Source organism: Bos indicus x Bos taurus, chromosome X (genome assembly GCF_003369695.1).
Source record: "Bos indicus x Bos taurus breed Angus x Brahman F1 hybrid chromosome X, Bos_hybrid_MaternalHap_v2.0, whole genome shotgun sequence".
Classification (NCBI taxonomy): domain Eukaryota; kingdom Metazoa; phylum Chordata; class Mammalia; order Artiodactyla; family Bovidae; genus Bos; species Bos indicus x Bos taurus.
The window spans coordinates 93,695,481-93,718,769 of NC_040105.1; the positions used below are offsets into that span (position 1 = coordinate 93,695,481).

The 23,289-nt window shown below is 42.4% G+C and overlaps 1 protein-coding gene and 1 long non-coding RNA gene across 6 annotated transcripts in view; both read right to left on the reverse strand.

Annotated features, from left to right (window-relative positions):
* The window catches only part of SYTL4 (synaptotagmin like 4), a 66,928-nt gene extending 59,898 nt beyond the window's left edge, over nucleotides 1-7,030 (reverse strand). For 3 of the 5 annotated variants that reach the window (XM_027535277.1, XM_027535276.1, XM_027535280.1), the window contains exon 1: nucleotides 6,886-7,030. The gene's annotated coding sequence lies outside the window, so the exon portion shown is untranslated. Of the gene's footprint in view, nucleotides 1-5,859; nucleotides 5,954-6,885 lie in introns of those variants that run through there. The other 2 variants (XM_027535278.1, XM_027535279.1) reach the window with 2 other exon arrangements.
* Nucleotides 7,031-9,086: 2,056 nt separating this feature from the next.
* LOC113887940 overlaps nucleotides 9,087-23,289 on the reverse strand; it is a 28,505-nt gene continuing 14,302 nt past the window's right edge. Inside the window, exon 3 of the long non-coding RNA XR_003509865.1 lies at nucleotides 9,087-9,125. This is a non-coding gene — a long non-coding RNA (uncharacterized LOC113887940). The remainder of the gene's footprint in view (nucleotides 9,126-23,289) is intronic.

A 23,289-nucleotide genomic window follows, 5' to 3' on the forward strand; every position in this document is an offset into this window, starting at 1 on the left:
CTGTCCTTCCACAGCTCCTTCCTTCTTCACAGCTCCAACAATTCTGCTCTCATTCCCTCCTGCCTCAATGGAAGAGTTAGCTCTCTTTCTCGAAGACCCATCTTTTCACCTCTTTCATGCCGAAGCCCCCACCCTCCTTCATCCTCCAAATCAATCAACCTGGCATCAATCAAGCTCTGAAACGGATTCATCTCTCTCCTATATTTAAAAAGAAACAAAATTAACATTTTCTTCTCCCCTGTGCTCCACTGTCTATGGGAAACACTCTCCTTCCCATCAGAGCCAAGCCTCTTCAAAACGTATATCATATTCCCTATCAGTCCCTCTAAATGCTACTCCCAACCCTCTACAATCTGCCTCTCTCCTCCTGCTGCATTGATATCATCACTGACATCCTAATTGCCAAATCTAATGAACATGTTTTTTAAATGTTTTATAGTATGCTTTATCTAATTACAAGAGGGGTACACATCACGAACAAAGTTACAATTATGGCAGACTAAAGAGAAAAAAAACTTGCATTGTGTAATAGACAATGGGTAAATATCCCTAAAAATAGTGTTCTTATAAATAAATGAAATATATAATCCAAAAGAGAAATGTGGGAAGGCTATTGAGAGGAAGTCTCAGGAAAAATACAAGTAGCTAACACACATGAAGATACTCAGCCTTACTAGTGACCAGATAAATGAAAGTTAAATCAGTTAGATACTATTTCTCATTGTCAGATTGGCAAAAATTAAAAAGACTGTCCATCCTCAGCAAGGAAATGAGGAAAAGCACTCTCAATGGAGAGTGTAAATTTCTTGGACGCCACTTTTCTGATGCCTATTCACATTTTTTAAATGTGCATGTCCTTTGACCCAACAACTATCTTACTAGAAAGCTGTCCAGCAGAAATACCTGTGTGTTTTACCTAGCTCTACATACATCATTGAGCACTGTGCAAAGATGCTTATTGCAGCATGTGGTGGCTTGGACTAGGGGGATAGGCAGAGGAGATGGAGACGTGGCAGAATATAATAACATGATGGACAGGATTTGCTGATGAATTGGGTATGGGGCGGGGAGAGAGAATGAGAAGAATCAAGGGTGACTGTAGGTTTTTGCTTTGAATGGATGATGGTGTCATTTTACTGAGACAGGGGAGGGTTGAGGGAAGGAACTAGGGATTTGAGAAGACTCGAGTCCTGTTTTGGAAACAGACTCAGAGACATAGAGAACAGACTGGTGGCTGCCAAGCAGGAGGAGGTTGGGGAAGGGATGAATTGGGAGTTTGGAAGTAGTGATGCAAACTAGTATATGCTGCTGCTGCTGCTAAGTCGCTTCAGTCGTGTCTGACCCTGTGCGACCCCATAGATGGCAGCCCACCAGGCTCCCCTGTCCCTGGGATTCTCCAGGCAAGAACACTGGAGTGGGTTGCCATTTCCTTCTCCAATGCGTGAAAGTGAAAAAATAAAGTCAAGTCGCTCAGTCGTGTCCGACTCCTAGTGACTCCATGGACTGCAGCCCACCAGGCCCCTCCGTCCATGGGATTTTCCAGGCAAGAGTACTGGAGTGGGCTGCCATTGCCTTCTCCGAAACCAGTATATAGAGGATAGATAAACAACAAGGACCTACTATATAGCAGAGAACTATATTCAATTATCCTATGATAAACCATAGTGGAAAGAATGTTTAAAAAAATAATGCATAGGGAATTCCCTGGTGGTCCAGTGGTTAGGACTGCACACTTTCAATGTCAAGGGCATGGGTTCAATCTGTGGTCTGTGAACTAAGATCCCGTAAGCTGTGTGGCAGGGCCAAAAATAATGTGTGTGTGTGCGCCTATATATATAACTGTATAAATATATATATATATATATATATATATATATATATATGTATGTATACATAACTATATATATGTATACCCGAATCACTTTGTTGTACAGCAGAAATTAACACAACGTTGTAAAACAGCTATATGTCAATAAAAAAATTTTTTTAAGGAGTATTGTTTTGGCCATGTTAAGTTTGAGATGCCTATTTGATAGCCAAGTAGGAATGCTTAATAGCTCATTAGATCTATGAGGCTGCAGCTTAGAAGAAAGGCCTGGGACAGAGACATAAATTTTGGAGTGACAGAGGGTATTTAAAACCATTGGGCTGGATGAATGTTTCTAGAAAGATTCTGGATAGAGAAAAGTCCATGGACTGAGCCCTGGGTCACTACACTATATCGAGAAGTTGAGGAGAAAAATTGAGCAGAAGAGGTTGGGCAGAAGTTTTTTGTACAAACCAGTTTCAGAGAAGTTATCATTCATTAAATGGTGGAGAATCACATATTTACCAGTGTATCAAGAGTCCAACTCCTTCCAGCCTGTCTTTGGAAAGATTCTAGCCTTATTTTTTTTTTTTTTTCTGAATGTTTTGAAACATTTAAATAGAACAGTACTTTTTTCCTTTCCTGTTACATAGTGGTTCCCTCACATGGTATAATTCTCCTAGTATAAAACTTGTCAAGTATCACACAAGCAGTAATCAGCAATGGGTTTTTCATAAAGTTAATAATCCAATAAACACATCATGCCTAAAAGGCTAAGAGTGACTTGAGGCCAGAACCTTAATTTGTTAGGCCATCTTTTATTCTTGTGAGCTGTTCACTTCCCTATCACACAGCAACTTTCTCCAGCTTCTTACTGAGCTCACTGGATAAAGGCCTTAAGACATCTGACAAGCCATACCCCTCTTCCTAGTGCGGACCACAAGAAGCACAGCATCTTAACATTTCCACCTTAAATTTTAGAAGTTTCCATCCAGAGACTCATGCCTTAAAAAAAAAAAAAAAAAGAGAGAGAGGAAGTACTTCCAAGGAGGTCAAAGTTGTCACCAGGCATGCAATCACAAAGCAGAATTGTATGAGAACTGGGCCTGGGGCAGACTGAGGACACTTAAGTTTCTGGCCCCGGAGAACATAAAAGAGTGCCAATTCCTACAATGGTGATGTCATATATTAATTTATTTAACAAATATTAGCAAGCACCTACAATGTGCCAGGCTCTGTTACGGATGCTGGGGTCCACTGGTGAATGAAACAGACAGCAATCTCTGCCCACATAGAACTTACACTATGGAGGGAGAAGAAAAGAAAAATGAATAAGAAAGAAAACAAGAAAAGAAAAAGAATGACAAGAAAGAAAAATGAATAAAATACACAAAATATTACATTAGAGTAATAAGGTAGGGAAGGGGCATATATCAACAGAATGTTCAAGGAAGGACTTAAAACTTTAAAACTTATTTAAATAAGTTTAATTAGGGTGGTTAGGGATGACCTCACTAAGGTGACATTTAAGTACAAAGTCCTAGCTGTAGATTCAAGTGCCTCAAAAAAGCGTCTTCTGTACTTCAGTCCCATCATCACCTGACCTAAGGCCCTTGAAGGACCCTTGAAGGGATGGTATCCCCAGGTCCTTGTACAAATATTTGTTAATCTCTTGTGCTCAAGACAAAGGGAGCTCCAAGATCTAGACCTTGTCTTAGATTACAACCTTCGAGATGGAAAACCAACTGTGGTCAGCACGTACTCAGTCACTTAGTCATGTTTTGACCCTATGGACTGTAGCCTGCCAGGCTCCTCTGTCCATGGGATTTTCCAGGCAAGAAAACTGTCGTGGGTTGTTATTTCCTTTTCCAGGAAAATCAACTGAGAGTTTTAAGAGATTTTCCTGAGGTGTAAACAAAGAGTTTTAGAACACAGAATAACTGGAAATTCTGCTTAGGGGAAGGAACTGTGTGTTCAGTAAGGTTGTCCCAAAGGAGGTGACTTTAGAGCTAAATCTTGATGAATAGGAATTAATGGCAGGGAAGTGGGTACAGGTGACAAAGTTATCGCTTCAGGGAAAAAAAAGAGAGAGAAAAGAGAGAGAAAAAAAAAAAAGAGTACTTTAAGCAAAGACCCAGAGATGGGATCAGGAGAGAAATTTTCTCATGGACTGTTCTTCCCTAAGGTAGTCCATCCATTCCATGATAAAACAAGCCCACACTAAGCCTCAGACATTCTGGCCTGGCTGTTGGGAAATCCTTACCACTTTCCACACCCTACCTAGTGGAAAAGGAAAAAATTGAGCCAGGCACACATCCCTAGAATCAAGGGTCACCTTCTCTAACTTTAGGACAATTCCCTCTGAGCAGATAGCCCTGGAGGTTCACTCACCTGGGTACACGGGGCTGGGTTGGGGGGATGTGCTTATAGTGGCAATGTGGCAAGCATTCCCACAGTGGAAGTGAAGTGGGTGAGCCATCAGTGAGGTAAGTGCTCCAAAGTCTCTGCAGTCCCTCTGAGGTGGAATCAAGGACCAAAACTTAGGCTTCAACTTGGAAAGGAAATTTTTCATCACTTAGCCCTCATCTGTGAGCTATTTAGTGTTCCTAACCTCATGCGAAGAGCTGACTCATTGGAAAAGACTCTGATGCTGGGAGGGATTGGGGGCAGGAGCAGAAGGGGACGATGGAGGATGAGATGGCTGCATGCATCACTGACCCGATGGACGTGAGTCTGAGTGAACTCCGGGAGTTGGTGATGGACAGGGAGGCCTGGCGTGCTGCAATTCATGCGGTCGCAAAGAGTCAGACACGACTGAGTGACTGAACTGAACTGAACTGAAAAATCTAAGACAGCAGAGTTGGTATGATAGGGGAGAAGAATACAGCTCAGCTGCAGTCAGATGACCCAGCTCTGGCCCTAATCAGTTGGGTGATCTGAGACAAGGTACTTAAACTCTCAGAGTCCCCCTTTCATTATGTTGTTGTTGAGTCACTAAGTCATATCTGACTCTTTTGCCATTCCACGGAATATTAGGCTGCCAGGCTCCTCTGTCAGTGGGATTTCCCAGGCAAGAATAGTGGAGTGGGTTGCCATTTCCTTCTCCCCGGGATCTTCCCGACCCAGGGATCGAACCCATGTCTCCTGCAACGGCAGGCAGATTCTTTACTGCTGAGCCACCAGAGAAGCCTGAGCTTTCAGGCTTATAATTGTGGTACCTCACACATACAGTTAACATTAGGATTATGTGAGGTAATTATATAAAGAACTTCTCACAGTGCCTGGCTCAATGGATTCTAACAACCCTGATTAGTAGCAGCTTTAAGGGGAAAAGCTCAGAAAGCATCAATCAGAAATGTCACATACACTCACAGACCTCCCTGTGAGTGTATCCCTGAACAGGCCTCCAAACTCCATTTCACTGCTCTGACTTAGTGAGAGGCACCTGAAATTGTGCTATCAGAAATGTTCATCCCCTGCCAGGAAAAGTCTCACAAGCCAAGTTGGTGGTCTTTTAATATTAGAATTCCCAACAGATGAAAAAAAAAAAAAAAAAAAAAAAACACCCAACAACTACAGCCAAAAACTTCATTAGGGCCTCAGCTCTTCGCATTAACCATTGTTCTCTCCACAGACCATCGGGTAAACACATAAGACCATTAACACCTTAAAATTAATGGACTTATGAGGGGTGGGGAGCTGAAAGCAGAAAAGAAGCCAAGAGGTACAATATGTACTGAAGACTAATTTCTGCAACAAATGTACAAGGTCTAGGATCAACCCTGCCCAAAGCAGTATTCTGGAACGCTAGGTCCTCTGGTCTTGGAGAAGCAGGCAGGATACTTCAGGAAGAAAAGTTTAGTTAATTAGAAACATGACCTGTTCCAGTCACCAAAATTCTAACCCAATGATTTTAGCACCCAAAATTCCAACCATCTTATTCAACGTTAAGGGTTGGAGGGACATCTTTTCTACCCCTTTACAAACCATCACAGATGGAAATGTTCTATGTCCCTTCTGAAGGCTCTGAGGACCCTCCTTCAGAAGCGTACCTCGCTGACCGCTGTAAGTTGTCCTTTAGTGGCTAAGTCGTGTCAGACTCTTGTGCGACCCCATGGATTGTAGCCCATCAGGCTCCTCTGTCCATGGGATTTCTCAGACAAGAATACTGGAGTGGGTTGCCATTCCCTTCTCCGGGGGATCTTCCCGACCCAGGGATCCTGCATTGGCAGGCAGATTCTTTACTGCTGAGCCACCAGGGAAGCCTAAGGGTGGCAAGATAAAGAGGTTCAGCTCCAGAGCACACAGCCAGGTCCTCAGCCCCAAGCGCAGAGGGTGCCCACTGAAGCAGGACTAGGGGCCAACCAGCCTCCAGCCTTTACCTGCGGTGGATCCGCGGAGACCAGGGAAGTGGACGCCGTGAGGGCCGAGGTCCGGAAGCAATGCGGAGCCCAGACACCGCAGAAAAGGTGACTCGACGCCTGGGAGGGCGTAGTTCCCGCTAGGAGATCAGCCCCTCCCCTGCCAACTAGGGCCAGCTCCCGGGAGGGGCCCCGGTTCCCGAGGGCGGGAAAAGCCGTCCACACTGGAGGAAGCAGAGCCCCAACGGGAACAGCCCTCGGCGGCGACGGATGGGCCGGGGAAAGGGCTTGGAGACTAAGGCACTGGGACGACCCAGAGGGATGGTATGGGGAGGGAGGAGGGAGGAGGGTTCAGGATGGGGAACACATGTATACCTGTGGTAGATTCATTTTGATATTGGCAAAACTAATACAATTATGTAAAGTTTAAAAATAAAATAAAATTAATTAAAAAAAAAAATAAGGTAAAACAAAGTGGTGGGGAGGGACCGCCCAAGCTGACGGGAGTCAAAGCGTGGTGCGGTCCGCCCAGGCCAACGGGGCCAAGGGACAGAGGGTAAGCTCCGGACAAAGCGAGACTGGGAGACCGGGAGGGGGGAGGGAAGAGAGCAGGTCCCCTAGATGGGGGTGGGGGCGCTTAGGCAGTGAAAAGCGGCTGGGGGCCCAGGAGGCGTCCCGGACCGAGTGCAGAGGGACGGCTGTGGGCCATGGACCTACCTGTCACCTGCAACAGGTGCCACGAGAGGGTGAGACGTCCCAGTGCCGGATTCAGGGAAGAGTCTACCGCTCTGGGAAAACCGCAGCCCCGCTCCAGGCAGCCAGCCCTTCTCACCCTCCCAGGAGGCGGAAAAAGCTGCAACTTTCCCTGGAGCGGGGAGGAGCTGGACTCTTAAAGGGGCCGCACAGCACTCCGGGCTCCATGAAAGGGGGCCACGCCACCGGCCACCCGAAGGGGAGCTCTGAGGACCAAATCCTTAAGGCACTGGAGGGATGCGGTCCCAGGTTAGCAAAGGGAGCTTGACGACTGACATAGGAGTCTGACTAGACCTGGGTTTCATAGGTGGTCCCTCTCTCAGATGATACATCATGTCTCTCTTCCCTTCAGCTGAGCCACAAATTGTTGTGTACTTCTAAGAAGCGAAGACTCTCGACCATATAATTTGGGAAGAAAAAATACGATGCTATTCTGATCCTTTGACTTTGTTTTTTTATGGCAAATAAAAGTGTCTGTCCGAAACAGAAACGTTTTGGGGAAAGGACATAGACTAAATTCACACACAGACACAACTGGTTAAAATATTCAGCTCACTAGTAATCTAAATGGAGTAAATTAGAACCATAATGAAACTCTTCAGCAACAGTTTTTGTTTGTTTGTTTGTATAACACTTAATGAAGACAAAGTGGCCACACAACAAGCTCTTTCATAATTGCTAGGAGGAGTGTGTTTTGGCTTAAAACCCTTTTAGAAAGCATGTGAGCAGTATATATCAATAGACATTAAAATGTTTATATTTACCCAATAATTATAGATTCCTCTCCCCAGTCTCCCTACTCCCCCTCATTCTTCTCATCAGCTATTAACCAGGCTCAAGTCCCTTCCATCTGTCATCAGCAATTAAACATGCTCAAGTCTCTGTCACCTTGAAAAAAAATCCTCCCTACACACTAGGTACCTCTCTAGCTCCTCTTTATGGGCAATTTCTATCCCCTTCTTACTCAGCAATTTGGCTTCCTTCCCCTCAACACTCCACTGAAACTGCTCAACAAGATACTCAACCAATGAACTCTGTGTCAGAAAAGCTATATTAAATAAATAAATGCAGTGTTTTCCCTGCTTATCTTGCTTGACCTCCCCCCTACATTTAACACTGTTAACCATTTCCTCCTCCTTGAAAGTCTTCCTGTGGCATCTATGATGCCGCACTCTTGCTTTGCCTCCAAACCCTTTGCCCTCTCCTCGGTCTCTTTTGCAGATTCCACTTCTGCTATCTAGCCTCTGAAAGCTGGACATTCTCAGGACTAGGCTACCTATACTCTTTCCCTGTATGATCTTTCACTCATTTGGCATGAATTACCATCTATATGACCACATCTGTAATTTTATACCTCTATCCAGACTTCTTCACTAAGCTCTGCTTTCTTGACATTTCCACTTGGATGTCTCAAACGCAACACATCTGAAGCTGAACCCACCATCTTTTCTCTTAAATTTGCTCCTCCTCCTTATCTCAGTAGCTGACAACATGTCACCCTAGGCAGAAACTTTGCACCAAGCATAGTACCTGGCAAACAGTAAGTCCTCACTAATATTTGCATATAATGAATGAATGAATGTTTCCTAAGGAAACAGAAACGTACACAAAATTTTTGTAGAATGATGTAAATCCCAGTATTACTTAGTATAATAAAATACTAGAAAAAATCCTTATGATTCACAGTGATAAGAGAACAGACCCTCTATGATTTCAATACCTTTAGACCATGAATCTCTGCATCTTGTTCTATGTCCCTGGATATATTCCAGTGTCTCCTGGTTTATATAGTCTGTGAGAACGCGAATAGAATTTGTTTTCTAATGTTATGTGAAAATTGTTTAAAACTTAATTATGTTGAAAAAAATTCTTATGGTTCAAAGGTTAAGTAACTATAGTATAGTCACAGAATATTATATAAACAATAAAAATGATATTTACACATAATTCCTAATGACAGGAAAATGTTTATACTCTAGGATTAATTGAAAGTATGTGCTGTACTTACTTGCTCAGTGATGTCCGACTCTTTGCAACCCTATGGACTGTAGCCTGCTAGGCTCCTCTGTCTGTGGGATTCTCCAGGTAAGAATACTGGAGTGGGTTGCCATGCCCTCCTCCGGGGATCTTCCCAGCCCAGGAATCGAACCCAGGTCTCCTGCATTGCAAGCAGATTCTTTACCGTCTGAGCCACCAAGGAAGCCCTGAAAGTATAATACAACTTTAATATAAGATATGATCACAAGAATTAGTGGAAATGAGTGGAAAAGGCTAAAAAGAAATGCGGAAAATAGTAACAGTGGCTGTCTCTAGGTGGTATAACAAAATGAAGTTTTTGCTTTCCTCCTTTTTTTTGTATTTTCAACTTTTTTTTTCTTATTTCTATTGACGTATAGTTGATTTACATTGTTGTTAATTCCTGTTATACAGCAAAGTGATTCAATTATACATATATATATATATATACACATTCTTTTTAAAATATTCTTTTACACTATATTTTTTCTGTGACTGTGGTTTTCAGTCTGTCTGCCCTCTGATGGAGAAGAATAAGAGGCTTATGGAAGCTTCCTGATGGGAGGAAATGACTGAGGGGGAAACTGGGTCTTGTTCTGATGGGCGGGGCCATGCTCAGTAAATCTTTAATCCAATAAGATTAAAAATCTTTAATCCACAGCCTTGTCTAACTCAATGAAACTATGAGCCATGCCATGTAGGGCCACCCAAGATGGATGGGTCATGGTGGAGAGTTCTGACAAAACGTGGTGCACTGGAGAAGGGAATGGCAAACCACTTCCGTATTCTTGCCTTGAGAACCCCATGAACAGTATAAAAAGGCAAAAAGATAGGACACTGAAAGATGAATTCCCCAGGTCTGTAGTTGCCCAATATGCTACTAGAGATCAGTGAAGAAATAACTCCAGAAAGAATGAAGAGACAGAGCCAAAGCAAAAACAAAACCCAGTTGTGGATGTAACTGGTGATGCAAGTAAAGTCCAATGCTACAAAAAGCAATACTGCATAGGAACCTGGAATGTTAGGCCCATGAATCAAGGCAAATTTGAAGTGGTCAAATAGAAGATGGCAAGAGTGAACATCCACATTTTAGCAATCAACAAACTAAAATGGACCAAAATGGGTGAATTTAACTCAGATGGCCATTATATCTACTACTGTGGGCAAGAATCCCTTAGAAAAAACAGAGTAGCCATCACAGTCAACAAATGAGTCCGAAATGCAGTACTTGGATGTAATCTCAAAAATGACAGGATGATCTCTGTTAGTTTCCAAGGCAAACCACTCAATATCACAGTAATCCAAGTCTATGCCCCTACCAGTAATGCTGAAGAAGCTTAAATTGAACAGTTCGATGAAGACCTACAAGACCTTCTAGAACTAACACCCCAAAAAGATGTCCTTTTAATTATAGGGGACTAGAACACAAAAGTAGGAAGTCAAGAAATACCTGGAGTAAGAGGCAAATTTGGCCTTGGAGTACAAAATGAAGCAGAGCAAAGGCTAATAGAGTTTTTCCAAGAGAACACACTGGTCATAGCAAACACCCTCTTCCAGCAACACAAGAAAAAACTCTACACATGGACATCACCAGATGGTCAATTCCAAAATCAGACTGATTGTATTCTTTGCAGCCAAAGATGGAGAAGCTCTATACAGTCAGCAAAAACAAGACCGGAACTGACTGTGGCTCAGATCATGAACTCTTAATTCCCAAATTTAGACTTAAACTGAAGAAAGTAGGGAAAACCACTAGACCATTCAAGTGAGACCTAAATAAAATCCCTTTATGATTATACAGTGGAAGTGACAAATAGATTCAAGGGATTAAATCTGATAGAGTGCCTGAAGAACTATGGACGTAGATTCATGACATTGTACAGTAAACAGGTATCAAGACCATCCCCCCAAAAAAAGAAATGCAAAAAGGCACAATGGTTGTCTGAGGAGGCCTTACAAATAGATATGTGAAAGGCAAAGGAGAAAAGGAAAGATATACCCATTTGAATGCAGAGTTCCAAAGAATAGCAAGGAAAGAAAAGAAAGCCTTTCTCAGTGATCAATGCAAAGAAATAGAGGAAAACAATAGAATGGGAAAGACCAGAGATCTCTTCAAGAAAATTAGAGATACCAAGGGAACTTTTCATGCAAAGATGGGTGGGTACAATAAAGGACAGAAATGGTATGGACCTAACAGAAGCAGAAGATATTAAGAAGAGGTGGCAAGAATACACAGAAGGACTATACAAAAAAGATATTTATGACCCAAATAATCATGATGGTGTGACCATTCACCTAGAGCCAGACATCCTGGAATGTGAAGTCAAGTGGGCCTTAGGAAGAAGCACTACCAACAAAGCTAGTGGAGGTGATGGAATTTCAGTTGAGCTAATTCAAATCCTAAATTTGCCAGCAAATTGGGAAAACTCAGCAGTGGCCAAAGGAGTGGAAAAAGTCAGTTTTCATTCCAATCCCAAAGAAAGTCAATACCAAAGAATGCTCAAACTACCACATAATTGTACTCATCTCACACACTAGCAAAGTAATGTTCAAAATTCTCCAAGCTAGGCTTCAACAGTATATGCACCATTAATTTCCAGATGTTCAAGCTGGTTTTAGAAAAGGCCAGAGATCAAATTACCAACATCTTCTGGATCATCAAAATAGCAAGAGAGTTCCAGAAAAACATCTACTTCTGCTTTATTGACTACGCCAAAGCCTTTGACTGTGTGGATCACAACAAACTGCGGAAAATTCTTAAAAGAGATGGGAATACCAGACCACCTGACCTGCCTCCTGAGAAATCTGTATTCAGGTCAAGAAGCAACAGTTAGAATTGGACATGGAATAACAGACTGGTTCCAAATTGGGAAAGGAGTACGTCAAGGCTATATATAGTCACCATACTTATTTAACTTATGTGCAGAGCACATCATGGCAGAAAGGAAGAAGAACTAAAGAGTCTCTTGATGAACATGAAAGAGGAGAGTGAAAAAGTTGGCTTAAAACTCAACATTCAGAAAACTAAGATCATGGCATCTGGTCCCATCACTTGATGGCAAATAGATGGGGAAACAGTACAAACTGTGACAGACTTTATTTTGGGGGGCTCCAAAATCATTGCAGATGTTGACTGCAGCCATGAAATTAAAAGATACTTGCTCCTTGGAAGAAAAGTTATGGGCAACCTAGACAGCATATTAAAAAGGAGAGCCATCACTTTGCCAACAAAGGTCTGTCTAGTCAAAGCTAGGGTTTTTCCAGTGGTCATGTATGGATGGGAGAGTTGGACCATAAAAAAAGCTGAGCCCTGAAGAATTGATGCATTTGAACTGTGGTGTTGGAGAAGACTCTTGAGAGTCCCTTGGACTGCAAGGAGATCCAACTAGTCCATCCTAAAGGAAACCAATCATGAACATTCAATGGAAGGAGTGATGCTGAAGCTGAAACTCCAATACTTTGGCCACCTGATGTGAAGAACTGACTCCTTGGAAAAGACCCTGATGCTGGGAAAGATTGAATGCGACCCTGATGCTGGGAAAGATTGAATGCAGGAGCAGAAGGGGACAACAGAGGATGAGATGGTTGGATGGTATCACTGACTCAATGGACATGAGTTTGAGTAAACTCCGGGACCTGGTGATGGCCAGGGAGGCCTGGAAGGCTGCAGTCCACAGGATCATAAAGAGTAGGACTCGACTGTGTGACTGAACTGAACTATATTTTTTTAATTTTAATTTTCAACTTTCTTATAATGAGCAAATATGGCACTGATGATATAAAATTTTTGGAAAAACTTTAAAAGGGAAAAAAATTTATTTTAATTCTAACAGACAAAATGGCAAAATTCAGCTTCCAGGCTCTCCCTTATTTTTCTTCCATACTTTAGTCCTTTAGTACCCTGCCTACAGCCTGAAGTGTGAAGAAGCCACTTCAAAAAGGAAATCCTTTTGTTCTGTCTGGCTTTGCCAACTCAGCTCACAAAGCCTGCTGCTCAGCCCTGGGCTATGAATGTGTTCAACTCCCTATCCTGGCCTGTGGGGAACTCAGACCAAGCACTTCTCTGCTTCTTCTTTGCAGGTGGTCTTTGGCAGAGCTGGAAATACCTTCATCCAGTAGAGAATTCAGAAAATATTTAGTCCAATCCCCTTGTTCCTCAGTAATAGTATTTTGTGTTCTTACTTCTTTCTGTATATGCACTTTCTTACTCTCCAAGGTCTACCTTATTAAGGAGAATGTTAGGATCTGACTCCTTTACTCTAAGACAGTCTCACGAACCAGCTACAAATACACAGGGACAAACATAAACGATGAACCAAAACAGTTAGTCAGCGGCCTATTTACACAGATTCCATGCCTTACAAACTGCTGTCTATTTCTGTTTGAGCCTCCTTGTTTGCCCCAAGGATACTGTGCTTAAATCTTATACCAAATATTGTGAGGGGTCCAATGCAAGCAAACCCAGACACTCACAGTTCAGTTCAGTTCAGTCACTCAGTCGTGTCCGACTCTTTGCGACCTCATGGACTACAGCATACCAGGCCTCCTTGTCCATCACCAACTCCCGGAGTTTATTCAAACTCATGTCCATTGAGTCAGCGATGCCTTCCAGCCATCTCATCCTCTGTCATCCCCTTCTCCTCCTGCCTTCAATCTTTCCCAGTGTCAAGGTCTTTTCTAAGGAGTCAGTTCTTCACATCAGGTGGCCAAAGTATTGGAGTTTCAGCTTCAGCATCGGTCCTTCCATTGAATACTCAGGACTGATTTCCTTTAGAATGGACTGGTTGGATTCTCCTTGCTGTCCAAGGGACTCTCAAAAGACTTCTCCAGAACCACAGTTCAAAAATAGCCAGACTGGTTTCCCAATTGGCTACAGCATTTTACATTCCCATCAGCAATGTATGACAGTCCTAAATTGTCTACATCCTTGGTAACAGTGGTTATTATTGGGTTTTTTTTTTTTTTTTTGATTAGACATTCCAGTGGATGTGAAGTGGGTTTATTATTGTAGTTTTGATTTGCACTTCCCTAATAACTAAAAGGGAGAAGGCAATGGCACCCCACTCCAGTACTCTTGCCGGGAAAATCCCATGGACAGAGGAGCCTGGTAGGCTGCAGTCCATGGGGTCGCTAAGAGTCAGACACGACTGATCGACTTCACTTTCACTTTTCACTTTCATGCACTGGAGAAGGAAATGGCAACCCACTCCAGTGATCTTGCCTGGAGAATCCCAGGGACGGTGGGGCCTGGTGGGCTGCCGTCTATGGAGTCACACAGAGTCGGACACGACTGAAGCGACTTAGCAGCAGCAGCAGTAATAACTAAAGATGTTGAGCACATTTTCATGTATTTACTAGCCATTGGTATATCTTCTTTGAAGAAATGCCTATTTAAATCCTTTGTCCATTTCTAAATTAGATTATTTGTCTTTTATTATTAGTTGTAAGGGCTCTCTATATATACTACTTATACTCTTGAAAAGAGAGGATGGGTTGAGGGAAGGGAAAAGGGAGAAGGACATTCTTAGAAGAAGTGGCATGGAGTTGAATGCAGATGTTAACAGCAGGTTTTGCTGTTTGATTCAAGAGGAGGGTTGATATCAGGGTTAAATGTTCTGAATTTTATTGAGAATGGGTCCTTTGTGATTATGGCCAAAATAAATAAATGCAGGACTGGTTTATTCTTTGAGGGTTGGTAACTTTTAAGAACTATTCAAAGATTTATTCTGAGTGGTCATTCATTCTCATAAAAGCATTTCTGAAGGAAGGAAATCCATTATTTACCAGGCTATGAAAGCAAAAGATAGGGGTGCCTTGTTACAAAATGTAATGACCTATGTGTTTTATTTTCCTTTGCCACTCTAGCAATGTTTGATGCTATTGCCCGCTTCTTACTTATTTAAGTCTCTTCTCCTATGAAAGTGACAAAGTGTTAGTCACTCAGTCATGTCCAACTCTTTGCAACCCCATGGACTGTAGCCCATCAGGCTCCTATGTCCATGGGATCCTCCAAGCAAGAATACTGGAATAGGATGCCATGCCCTCCTCCAGGGGATCTTCCCAACTCGGGGATCAATCCCAGGTCTCCTGCATTGTAGGCTGATTCTTCACTGCCTGAGCCAGGGAAGCTCTCCTCCTCTCCTATCATTTCTGGAATATCATAGCTTCCTGGTTCTCCTCTCTCTGTCTTTCTTACTCTTCTCAGACCACACTTTGTCTGCCCACACTTTAACATTCAAGGCTTAACCATCACATTTACTCAGGAGAAATCTGTGGGCACTAACATTTACTGCTGCTGCTGCTGCTGCTAGCGACCCCTGGACTGCAGCCTACCAGGCTCCTCCGTCCATGGGATTTTCCAGGCAAGAGTACTGGAGTGGGTTGCCATTGCCTTCTCTGCTAACATTTACTAGTACTTATTAAATACATTGGTTTTGGGAGCTGGAAATGCAGCAGTAAACAAACAAAGATCTTGCACACACGGAGCTTACATTCTAAGTCAAAGAACAATAAATAGTAGCACAGTAGCAAACACACATCACACTTACTATTATTCCAGTTACTATTCTATTAATCTAAGACACACACATACACATTTAGTCCTCACAAAAAAATCCTGTGATATAGATACCATTACTACTCTCATTTTACAAATAAAAAAACTGAGGCACAGAGAGGTCAAATGGTTTAAGTTGGGATTTGAAAAATGGCTCCAGAGTCTATGTTCTTAACTAGTATTTTATATTGCTTCTCAGTTATAAATAATCACATCAAATAAGTACTAAGAGGTAGCTAAACTGGTATTTCAATTATCATTACTCACCAGTCACCTCCCTTACATCCAGGAGAACTCTAGAAATTAATTCGAGGAAGGGAAAGAGAATGTTTAAGAGGATTCATGGGAGTAGAAGGCACTATGGTTCCCCTGTTAAGTATGTTAGTCACTCAGTCATGTTCTTTGCGACTCCATGGACTGTAGCCCACCAAATTCCTCTGTCCATGGGATTCTCCAGGCAAGAATAATGGACTGGGTTGCCATTCTCTTCCCAGGGGATCTTCCCAACCCAGGGATGGAACCCACATCTCCCATATTGCAGGCAGATTCTTTACTACCTGAGCCAGGGAAGCTCTGTTGAAAGCAAGCAAAAAGGTCTCAGGTAAACCTTTCAAGAGGTGAGACTGGTATCTTAATCTCAGGTTGAAGGCTTGCTGCACTACAGAAATGTTTAGGCCTGCCTATGTAGCCACTAAAGCAGGAAGGGTTCGTGGGAGAACTTAACATATGTCCTGTGGTGTTTGAATAAGGGAAGCTTGTGCTTGACTTTTACCTGAAGAAAACTGAAGGCATAAAACTGGTTGAAGTTGTTCACAACAGCAGGACAAAGAGAGAGGTCTAGACTTCCAAGGGACCATGTTTTCTATGGGCCAGGTAGTTTCTTTAGAATGTATCTGGCAACTCCAGCAGAAAAATGAGGATCCCATGAGGAGAAAGTTGTGTGAGCAAGAGCCATAGGGGAAGACAGTCAGTGTATATTGTTCCCATCAGGAATGGCACGGGGAGGAGGTCCACTAGGGGAATGGGAAGTGAAGGAGTCTCTGAAGAAACCACAAAAATACATTGCAAGAAAAGGCAGTGCTGGGGCACTGATAGCCAGATTACACCAGATCCACTCAAAGATCCACTCAATTAAGCCTCACTGTCCCTTTAAGCAGAGAAGGCAATGGCACCCCACTCCAGCACTCTTGCCTTGAAAATCCCATGGACGGAGGAGCCTGGTGGGCTGCAGTCCATGGGGTCGCTGAGAGTTGGACATGACTGAGCGACTTCACTTTCACTTTTCACTTTCATGCATTGGAGAAAGAAATGGCAACACACTCCAGTGTTCTTGCCTGGAGAATCCTAGGGACAGGGGAGCCTGGTGGGCTGCCGTCTATAGGGTCGCACAGAGTCAGACACGACTGAATCGACTTAGCAGCAGTAGCAGTCCCTTTAAGACTCTCTCTTCCTACCTACTGGGACTGTCAACACTAGAGGAACGTGAAGCAGCAGAGCAAGTAGGGCAGGAAGGAGCCAGGAGAGTGAAAGAACAGACTAAGTCACTTTTCTTCATTGAAGATCTGGGGGATCTCCAGTCAACTGCACTGGAGGTACGGGGATGAAGAAGCTTTAAATTGAATGTGAGAAAAATTTTTAATTTTGAGTGGTTGAACTCTGTAATGCCTATTGATTATACTATTGTAAATATCTGAGAGTAACCTAAAAGCTAACGGGTCATATATGTAACATAATGTGCAATTGTAATGTGTTACCAAATGAAAGCAGGGTAAAGGAATAGAGAGTGATGAGGTGATATTTTACCTAAGTTAGTGAAGGAACACTTCTCAGAGAATGTGATACAAATGAAGTGAAGAACCAGGCCCTAGGAATATCCTTAGCCCTCATCCCTTTTCAGTATACACATTCTCCTTGGACTATTTCATCCATTTCCATGGCTTGTTTCTCCTGATGACTCTTAATCTTGAATCTTTACCCTAAATTCTCTCCTGATCTTCAGGCTCATATATTTAATGTCTACTAGATATCCCCACCTCAGTGATCACAACTATTTCAAATTCAACTTCTCCCAAATTAAACTTCATCTGCCTTCCAAATCTCTTCTATCCCCAATGTTGTCCATCGTAGTGAATAGCATACAAATAGCACAAACCAGAAATTGTCCCCATACCTAACTCATCCCCAGATCCTATTGTTCTCATCACATAAACAAATCTTGAAATCCTTCTCACTGCCACTACCCTAACTCAAGTCATAATCATCTCTCACTTGGACTACAATAATAACCTCCTGACTGGTCACCCTACTTCCAATCTATCTTCTACTCTGCAGCTAAAATAATCTTCCTTAAAGTCAAACAAGATAACGGAGAAACTCAATGGCTCTTGATAGTTCTCAGAGTTGTCTTTCATGTGGCTTAGAGGGACTTTCATGATCTGCTTCCTATCTTTTTTTTTAATTTTCAATCAGCTTTATTTTTATATTCTCCAAGTTTTTGTTAAAGGGTAGGCTCTCTTAGCTATTTTTTAAATGTTATTTATATTTTTAGTTGGTGGAAAATAGTTTTACAGTTTTGCGTTGGTTTCTGCCAAAAAACAACATGAACCAATCAAAATTATATAAATATATATATATAAAAATATATACGCACACACCATATATATATAAATATATATATATTTATATATATATAATATATTTATTTCTATTATATATAATATAAATAAATTATATATATATATAAATATATATATATATATATATATATATATATGGTGTGTGTGTGCTCAATCGTGTCCGACTCTTTGCAACTCTATGGACTGTAGCCTGCCAGGCTCCTCTCTCCAACGGATTCTCTAGGCAAGAATACTGGAGTGGGTTGCCATTTCCTTCTCCACGGGATCTTCAGTACCCAGGGATTGAACTGGGATCTCTTGCAACTCCTGCCTTCACAGGTGGATTCTTTTACCACCGAGCCATGTATATATCCCTTCCCTCCTGCCTCCTAGTTCTTACATGCCATCTCTTCCACACTCCTTGTTCTTGAATGCTCCTCTCCCAATCAACCTAAATGATCTGCACTTCCAACCAAACCCCAAATTCTCTTACGTCTCTTCCATCCTCCCTTTATCTTTGCCAGGCTAATCCTTTCTCATTCTTCAGCTCACATATGATCTCTTCTGGAAAGCCTTTCCTGTACCCCACTAATATGGGTGCCTGACCTCTGGGCTCCCACTGCCCCACAGCACCTTCTATATATCTCAGTCACAGCACTCACTCCATGGCATTCTCATTGTTCAAGTGGTGGACCTTCCCATTAAAACGTGAGCCCCTTGAGAGCAGAACCTATGTCTTATTAATCTCTGTATCAGTAAGACCTGAAATATAACACAGGTTCTCTTTCAAAGTTCAGAGTGTTCCTCGCCTGAATTCTTCTTTTCTTCATTCTTCCTTGCCCTTTAAATTACCAATCCCTCCTAAAGATTTCATTAGCTTATCCTACAGGATGTTTGTGTGCTAAACAGCTAGCAGATTCATTTCTCCTAGGTTCTCAAAGTTGCACCTTGTCCCACAGGACATTTGGCAATATCTGGGGGTACTTTTGGCCAGCACAACTAGGGGAAGGAATGAGGTGCCACTGGCATCTAATAGGTAGAGGCCAGGGATGCTTCTAAACAACCTGTAGTATACACTGGAGTGGGTTGCCATTCCCTTCTCCAAGGGATCTTTCTAACCCAGGGATCAAACCCAGGTCTTCTGCATTGCAGGCAGGTTCTTTACTGTCTGAGCCAGTAGGAAAGCCCCCAGTATACAGCACAGCCCACCACCCCCACCCCCACCCCCGCAACAACAAAGTAGTATCCAGGTGAAAACATCAATAGTATGGAGGCTAAGAAACCCCACCCAAGGGCAAGCAAAGCCCACATCTCTGGTGGAATTTCTAGCCTTGTTTTTCTTATGCTGAATTACAGAGCTGCCTATGAAATCCAGTCCTGTCTTCTGGGGTCTAAGATAACAATGAGGAGGAAAAAGGAGTCATAAAGATGAGGTCCTTGTGGTCCTGGGTTTTCCTGGATAAGCAAAACCACATTTCAGTGTCTGTTAAAACTCATATTTGGGAAAATACTTTCTCTACAGGGAGATGTACCATTCTACACATGGCCCAAAGTGCTTTAACTAGATTCAGAGAACTCTTTAGAGCTACTGTTTTTGGCTTTACATGCATATCTCTTTTAATCCTCACAATAGCCCTATAAATTAGGCAATGTTACTATCTCCGCTTTACAGATGAAGAAACTGTGGCTCAGAAAAGTTACTGCTAAGTCGCTTCAGTTGTGTCCAACTCTGTGCGACCCCATAGACGGCAGCCCACCAGGCTACCCCATCCCTGGGACTCTCCAGGCAAGAACACTGGAGTGGGTTGCCATTTCCTTCTCCACTGCATGAAAGTGAAAAGTGAAAGTGATGTCACTCAGTTGTGTCTGACTCTTCACGACACCATGGACTGCAGCCCACCAGGCTTCTCCATCCATGGGATTTTCCAGGCAAGAGTACTGGAGTGGGGTGCCATTGCCGTCTCAACAGAGAAGTTAAGTAACACATTAATGATAAAGGAAGGAATAAGTACTTAAATCCAACACCTTTCTATTACACCATGCTAGGATGATTCAGTACTGAAAGCATAGAAAAATCAAGTTCTCAACACAGAAAATATCTTCTAATTCTTCCAACAGTTTGTTTGCTTCTATCAAACTCAAAAAAGAAAAAGTAGTTTGGTATCCACTCTTCAGTCCAGTTAACCCTTTGCTTGATTCTTCACACTTGAGTAGGACCTATCTTCCTTTGGTACATTTCCATTAGGGGCACTGTAGTCCAAAAGGATCAGGCCTGGGCTGAGAATCAAAAAGATATAAACTCAATTCGATTAATCATGTGTGCTTAAAAAAGTGATTCTCATGTACATCACTGTTCCTTGGTTTCTCACCTTCAAAATGATAAAGTTTGACTATGATAACAATAGGATATGAGAGATGTGATATATCCCACATAAAGGCTTTTCTAATATGCAACTTTAGTGTCATTTCTCAGGCTCAGGTCCAGTCCCTAGCCAAAGGTCCCTAGGATTCCATCTGCTTTTCCTTCTTTGCAAAAGTGCTGCTGCCATTTCTATTCCCTTGAGGTTCTCATCAGTATTCCCATTCTACCATTCTGTAGAGTGGGAAACCATCTCAATACTCTAGATGACAACCACAGGAGTTCATTTTATGTAATTTGTTATATCATCACAAAACTAACCCTTCCCTTACAGGAAGTGACTATTACACGGGCAAGAATCAGAGGAAAGCATGGATTGTACAGCTTTTCTGTTGTTAATAAGAACACTATTGAAGACTGTTCTAGCATCATATATAATGCTTCATAAGAATGGTAGTCACTGTAATAAGATTGTGCCAGCCTTATAATGCCTCAGTTAATTAAGCATCCACATGCCTCCACGCAAAGGACAGTTTTTGCTGATGCAGTAGCCTATAGTCTAATCATTTCATACCACAACCTGCATTACTGATCTCTCCCCCATTCTGCTTATATCAATTCTCATGCCACAGGCTTAATCTTCAAGGATCTGGAGGTCACATCTCCATCTGTCTTGCTGCTGCCATTCCTTTTTGATAAGGAAATTCAAAATTTCTCTCTTTAGACTTACAGGGAAGGGTTGTCTGCACATCTCTTCACTTAGGTTTAATCTCTGCTTTTTCTCTTTAAATTCTCTTTGTGGTTCTTCTTGCACTCCTGATTGACAATCTTGAGGCTGTTTCCAGTGTGTAGCCAAAGGTATGTGAGGATGAAACCCGACAAAAATAGATTAAAATTACATGTGCAACTAGTAACTGGGAAGCTTCACCAAATTTGCTGTGTCCTAGCACCAATTTTGAGTAAACAAACAAGTTTACTGAGAGTCTACCCTTTCCTACCTTTCTATTTGAAGTTCAGTAAACTGACAATTAGGGGCTTCCCAGGTGGTACAGTGGTAAAGAATCTGCCTGCCAATGCAGGAGAAACAAGAGACGTGGGTTTGATCCCTGAGTCAGGAATATCCCCTGGAGAAGGGAATGGCAAGCCACTCCAGTATTCTTGCCTGGGAAATCCCATGCACAGAGGAGCCTGGTGAGCCACAGTCCATGGGGTCACAGAGAGTACACATGCAAACTGATAACTATCTCATCTCTGGATGAACTGAAAAGTTGCAACAGGATTTAGAAAAGAAAGATACTTAGCTAGAGGACTTAAAGTGGTCTTTCTTAAAGAAGAAGATTAGTTCCTTCTGAGCTCTAAATCCTATGACTGGCCTGTGTCAAAGTTTTCAGATGGTATCTCTTTCTGTAGGTCTTCAAAATAATCACAAAAGGAGTTTTTTTAGAGTAAAACTAGGGCCATGAAGAAAAACAGAACAGGAAAGAAAGAACAAGGATGATGTCAAAACTCCATCCTTCCATTGCTTCTGAGGAAGAAATTGGTAGAAAGTTGATGCTTCTGTTTCTCTGAAGCAGTGATGAATAGACAATCAGATAGGACACCCCCCCAAGGGGGAAAAAAAAAAAAAACTGCACATTGGCATCAGCTAGCTCAGACTAGCCTCCACTCTGTATACATCTGATAGCTTATGGTGAACGACGTTGGATTCATGATCTCCGAAGAAGATATAGCTTCAGGACCAGGGACCAGGCTTGATCATTCCAGAGCTTTGGTGTAGAAGAGTTTTATTAAAGTACAAAAAGGGACAGAGAAAGCTTCTGACAAGAGACATCAGAAAGGGGATGGAGAGTGCCCTACTCACTAGTCTTATCAAGGCCTTATATACTTTTATCAGACCCACTCCCCCAAAATACATCTTAAATTAACGAGATTCAGTTCAGTTCAGTCACTCAGTCGTGTCTGACTCTTTGCAACCCCATGAATCGCAGCACGCCAGGCCTCCCTGTCCATCACCAACTCCCAGAGTTCACTCAAACTCACATCCATCGAGTCAGTGATGCCATCCAGCCATCTCATCCTCTGTCGTCCCCTTCTCCTCCTGCCCCCAATCCCTTCCAGCATCAGAGTCTTTTCCAATGAGACAACTCTTCACATGAGGTAGCCAAGGTACTGGAGTTTCAGCTTTAACATCATTCCTTCCAAAGAACACCCAGGACTGATCTCCTTTAGAATGGATTGGTTGGATCTCCTTGTAGTCCAAGGGACTCTCAAGAGTCTTCTCCAACACCACAGTTCAAAAGCATAATTTCTTCTGCACTCAGCTTTCTTCACAGTCCAACTCTTACATCCATACATGACCACTGGAAAAACCATAGCCTTGACTAGACGAACCTTTGTTGGCAGAGTAATGTCTCTGCTTTTCAATATGCTATCTAGGTTGGTCATAACTTTCCTTCCAAGGAGTAAGCATCTTTTAATTTCATGGCTGCAGTCACCATCTGCAGTGATTTTGGAGCCCAAAAAAATAAAGTCTGATACTGTTTCCACTGTTTCCCCATCTATTTCCCATGAAGTGATGGGACCAGATGCCATGATCTTAGTTTTCTGAATGTTGAGCTTTAGGCCAACTTTTTCACTCTCCTCTTTCACTTTCATCAACAAGCTTTTTAGTTCCTCTTCACTTTCTGCCATAAGGGTGGTGTCATCTGCATATCTGAGGTTATTGATATTTCTCCCGGCAATCTTGATTCCAGCCTGTGCTTCTTCCAGCCCTGTTTTTCTCATGATGTATTCTTCACATAAGTTAAATAAGCAGGGTGACA